We start from the raw sequence: 6,101 nt of genomic DNA on the forward strand, positions 1-6,101 counted from the left end.
AAGTAATTCTGCAGGTTGATATTAAGTATAATTGAATGCATTCAGGATACAACTGCAAATCTCTTGAAAATGTCATAAACTGTGCAAAGCTACTTCCTTGGTGACAGTTTGTTGAGCATAAAAATGGAATCTGAAGAGCCTAAGCTATTTATTTCAATTCAGTGAGCTACTCAGCAAAGCTTACAGTTCCGCTATATTCCGTAGAAATGCAGTGTCTCCTAAACACACAGATGATGCCATCTATATCATAAATATAGATCAAACACTGCTTTTGTGTGTATCTGTGTATATGTGCAATATAAACACACCAGTTCCTAGAGTAAGAATACATTTACTTTGCTCAATTTAAATACTTTCAAAATTAGAGAGTAACAGAATTTTGGTTTTATACATGCTTTATCTCTGGCTTAGTGCATATTATTTCTAAAGTAAATAGCAGCATAGTTKGAAATAGCAAAATTGTGTCCATTACTTCAATGGCAGCATGGACAGTTTCTCTAGAATCTCTAGATATTTGTTGCAGAAAATTTGCACATTCACACGTGTTAACAGTTTGGAAAGTCCTTAGTTTTGCTGATAAAATAATTTGTGGAGGTTTGTACTATGGCWCCAAGCTAAAAACAGGCAAGGGATGTCATGAATGTAGAGGATATCTTAAAAAGTATTACAGAGCTGTGAAGAAAATAGATTTCTAAAGACATGACACAAGGAATTGTGTTTTCTTGATGGTTTGGTTTTTGAGAGCAGAATGTCTTTTATTTTTCAAGAATGATAGRAAAATGAATAGAGCCACAGACTGAAGAGGTGTTGCCAAGGTGCTCCACTTCCTAAAAGTCCATAGTTATTTTAATTAGTAGCAGCACAAATGTATTTTGAACAGCTGAGCAAGTAATTATTTCATTCTGTATGTGACAGCCTTGTAATGAGACACCAAACAGACCCGTCAACTCTCCTGCTTTCTTTATGAGACTCTTGTACATGGAAASAGGGAAAAATCATCTGTTCTCTTTTCCTTCTTCCAAAATCTGAAGTCACCTCCCACCACCCTAAATATTTCAAGTGACCATGTCGAAACAGAAAGTATTCCTGCAAAATAGTGAAGGGAGAACAGACATCAGGTTTTCTTTTAAAAAAAAACCTTCTAAATACAAGTTTGGAAAAGAACTGCTGTTTCTGAGAAATAGAAGCAGGAATAGGAAGAGTTCAAACTGTGTAAAGAGTGCTGGGCTTCAATAAAAAAATTTTCCACTCTTCCCTCATTTGTTAGGATGAGGGTGAATTAAAATTCCATCTTACTGCAAAATTACACAAGCATCTTTAAAGATGTTCTAATTTCATTTAAAACTCTATTAAAAAAAGACTAAATATTTCAAACATTTTAAGGGAAATATGCATAAACAAAACAAGTCTAACATATCTGATCAGTCGCAGTGCTAATTTTTTCCCCAAAGTGCTTGATCTCAATGAAAATTCTAGATGCACAAGAAATGTGAGATTGCACCACTGATTGTCCCAAAAATAAAAAAACTTATTTACTAATTCAGATTCTTAAAACGTTGTTTGCCGAAATTGAGCATAAAGGGATCTATAAATATTTCATATAATTTCCAGCTAAGTGCTTAAGGGATATCCTGCAAGTATAAGGAATGAGAAAAACCCCAACACAAATGTAAATGTGTGCATATGTGTGTGTATGGATACACAAATTATACATATATATGCATACACACACACACACACACACGATTATATGCTACTTGATTTTACACCATTTAGACCATTTCTTTCCTAATATTTTCAGGGTAGACAGATGCATTGAACCAAGGTTATTTATACCTGCAATTATTATGGGTTAACTAACAAATTTTATAAGCATGTAAGTATCAGATCATGTGAGGCCAAATTTCTACTGAATTCYACTGTAGCATTAGAAAACTCCTGTTACTTGATTTTTGTGTCCATCTAGATAAAAAAGAGGAAGGGCAAAATGAAAGTGGGTTTCATTTTGAGGCAGTTGATTTTCTTGTTAATACACACTACACTGACATTCAGCACACACTTAGTTTCTTGCCTATTGATAGGAAATATTGTCAGGGGAAAGACAGTGTGGTGTTTAAGGTGATTAAATAGCAATGAACTATAATAAGAAAATGTAAATTTTATCTTACTGATAAAAAGAAATCTGCCTATAAAGTCCATTAAGGCAGTAGAGTAGCACTTCAAAAGAAGTCACGGATGGATCAACAAAGTCATGTTCAAAGTAGACCAGATAAAACATTTAAGAGGTRTGTTGAGAGGATCATCATGTAATTATAGTGCAACTGAAATGACCCCAATGGTCTTWTCCAACCTTCTGATCTCTAAGTGTGGGATAAACAGAACATGGCATTTGAGTGTGAAGATCAAATGAACAGAAAGCCACCTRTGTCTCTAGAAAATGAGTATTTCTCCAAAGTTAGCAGACATGGAAAGGGCGACTGTACTTTGTCCRTGACGAATGGGAAGATAGCAATAGTAAATCAGGGCTGAATTGTGGGAATAAAACCTACAGCCCTCTGCAGTGAGGTTACACCCTGTCTACAGCTGATCCCAATATGATCTTGCTTTACAGTAAAATATYGTCCTGGCATTTTCTACCACACCATGCAAATGAAATATGTTTAAATACAATCAAAAGGGTGGCAACAATTGCTGAAGACCAGGAGAGTAAAAGTCAGCTGAAGAGAGATTTAGATGTCTGTAGAGGTGCGGATTTATGTTTGTGAAGCTAYCCTCATTTCCAAGAAACTTCCTTTTAGAGAAATACTATTCTTGGAATTATATTGCTTTGTGAGAAGCATTAGTAGGTCTGCAGACCGAGGCTGCTGCTGCTGCATTTATTGTGCTTTTAACAGTGGGATGTGACCCCATGACTTCTTWAAAAATGCTTGTTAACCTCAGTTTTCTTGCTGACTAGGATTATAAAATAGGTTTCTTCCATTCAATTCGATTTTAGTACAAGAAAAGAAGACACAGGGAAAAAACAAGGAAAAAATAAGGAAAAAACCAAAACACCCAAGGGAAAAAAAATTACGCTTTTCACCCTGGTGTCAATCTGTCCAACTAAGTGTTCCTTTCCTCTTCTTTTTTTTGTTGCTAAACATTAGGACTGGTGAGATTCAACTTGATTGGTATCTAAACGACCAAAAATCAGTCACTAGCTATTCTGCAAGTAGATTTTTTTTCATTCTGTGAGCTCAGGCAGCAATTTGAGTTTAGTCTTGGCAATTTGCAAGGCACAAATATGCTTACCAAACCTTAAAGACACGGGAGTTTGGACAATAATGGTGTAACAAATGGCACATTTTAAATACAGACCAATTCCAATACTTGAAATCTACCATGAGGTCCTGTAAGATAATGAACCAACATTTCAGTGACTGCTTCCCACATACTTGTAAGGGAACAGCTCAGGAATAATACCAATGTAAATTAAGCCAAAACCTGAATTTTCATTATTATAAATGTAAGTTTCCTGCTGTCATCTGGCCCAAATTCAAAAGGTTAACTTTCTTCAGAGGTATCCTGACTAACTTAATACTCCAGAATATTCAGAAGGYTGTCAAAATTAGCATCCACAGTTATTATCATTTGTCATCTACAAAYACACAGAAAGTGCTAGGCTTCCAAAGGCTTTTTTCCCAATTGAAGGAAAAATAAAATAAGATGTCATATTTACTATGACATCACAATTCCTTTTTTTTTGTGGGGGAAAATAACCAACCAAAGAAAAGGAAATCCCAGTCACATAAATCTCAGAATAATAGGAAAGTATAATGCAGTTAAATAAACTGGCTGCTTCTCAGTCTTGTTGGCTGAGTTTAGGACCGAGGAAGACAATGGAATTTCATTCTSTGACAAATGTTTGGTATTCCCATTTTCAACTCAGACATGCCACAGCACAGCTCACACTTTACTGCTCTCCTACACGGTGTAAGTCACTTTCTTAATCCTACAATAAATGCTTTGGCTGTTTTTCCCCACCTGAAGTGCTTTAGTGTGCCAGGTGGTGAAAAATCCAAGCACTCACTCTGACTCTAGTGACTGGAGATAATCYACCACTATCATCTCAGTGTCAGTAGCATTCATTCTCACAACCATTCTGATTTAACATTAAGGCAAAATTAAAATTGCCACAGCATGAAAAYACTTGCAAAGGAAATATCTTTATATTGTTCAGAATACATTGTGCAATAAGACTAATAACTAAGGCTGTTAAAAATACAGATTGCAGATAAACACATGATCAGCAATTTAAAAGTTAGTGTTGTGTGTTGAGTTTTTCATTTGTTTCCCTTTAAAACAAAATAACTTGAATAAAATTTTTATAGTCTCTATAAAAGAGACAATAGTCTGTTAGTTTCCCTTTACAGAACTCYTTCTTCTGTTAGAAAAGTAACAGTGATTCAGGGAAATAATAAGCTGACACAAAGGCATGCAGAGCTGAAGAAAAGTTTCCAAATTTGCTCTTGCACTGGGGTGAGAAAATAAATTACCATGAATAATTCAATAAACAACTTTCTGGTCCCCTTATAGACAGTATACCAGGAGTTTATGATTTTTCTGATCTCACTGTTTATTTCCCCTTATTGGAAAAATAAAAAAATTTAATTCTGTGGATTAAACTCACTAGAAGGATGAATCAATCCCAGAGTTTCTTTTTTTTTTTTCTGATGGGATGAATGTGGAAGTGTTTATTACCTGAATGTGTACATGGGTGTGTAAATATATATATATATATATATATATATGTAAAACTTAAATATGAGCAATGAGCAGTTGAACATACAAACAGCTCTTCACTTTGCTTTATTGTGCATCACTTCCATTAAATTCTGATCACTATGATACTGAAAGCTCCATTTGGAGAAAGAACTATGGTGAAAAAAAATCTCAAAAGAAAAATATGAAAGAGGAAAAAAATGGAAAAAAAAATCACAAATTTGTAATTTTACAATGCATTTATAGAATCAGAGATTAATTACMCAGCTAAACTCCCTGTTTGGCCAATGAAAGTGAGCACTACTTGTAAGAGAAAATGAAATATTGCATTATGCAACAAAATTCTAAAATTTTACACATCAGCAGGTCTCTTGTGCCCCAGCAAATATCTTACTTTAAATTTGATACATTTCATAATTTTTCATTGATTAGTAGTACAAAAAAAATAAGGCCTTAGTGTCATCACTTTAAATATAGAAGAGTAGCAACAGAAATTATAAAAATAAACATTTCCTACTACTAACAGTTTTTTGAAGGTTTAGGGAACAGCAGTAATGTTGACCATAACTCTGAGTTTAGTGAGTTATATGAACGACCTGATTTTGCTTCGGATGACACTGTCTCTTTCTTTACCATCTTTGCACTCAAATTATACATAATRTAATGTGCCAAAACCCTGAAATAAAAGGAACAAAAAACAGTCTGAATGCAGGTTAGGTCCTTTCAAAGCAGTGAATATTTTGCCCATGAAGTTTTACTTACACCTCAAGAAACTGTCTCATGATTTCTTTTCTCCATGTTCTATTTAATGTCACTGAGAAATGCAGAGCTGTGTAAATCTACATTAAGCAAAACACTCATTGCACTCCAGCATCCTTGAAAGTGGATCCACATATGTTCACAGGCACAAACAATCTCCAAATTCAGCACCGCCTGGTGATTTACGGACACCTCAGATCAATGTGTATCATTTCAGTCATTTGCCAAAAAAGCTGTGGGGCTTGGGGGTGGATTTGTAATTAGAAATGTGAGCTGCCTATTCCATTTGGGATTGGGCAATGTCTGAATAACAGCTAGTGTGGAATCCCAGTTTCTGAGGGTTARAGCTGAATGCAGGGCTTAAGTCAGTGCCTATGAATTTCAGAGGGGCCCAGTGGCTCCCTGCCCTGCTTCTGTGGGGATATAACAGGTTTGCAGAGGCTGTGAGTGCCCTGCCACATGGATCTTTGGCACCTCTCCACTGGGTGATCCAGGGGCTGAGTGCGTGGATCCGGGAGGTGCTGGCCACAGCCAGCGAGGGACACAGACAGGATGTCCAGTGCAGGGCCAGGGACACAGAC

This window comes from Malurus melanocephalus, unplaced genomic scaffold, assembly GCF_030028575.1.
Source record: "Malurus melanocephalus ecotype Western Australia unplaced genomic scaffold, MMel_1.1 scaffold_37, whole genome shotgun sequence".
Classification (NCBI taxonomy): domain Eukaryota; kingdom Metazoa; phylum Chordata; class Aves; order Passeriformes; family Maluridae; genus Malurus; species Malurus melanocephalus.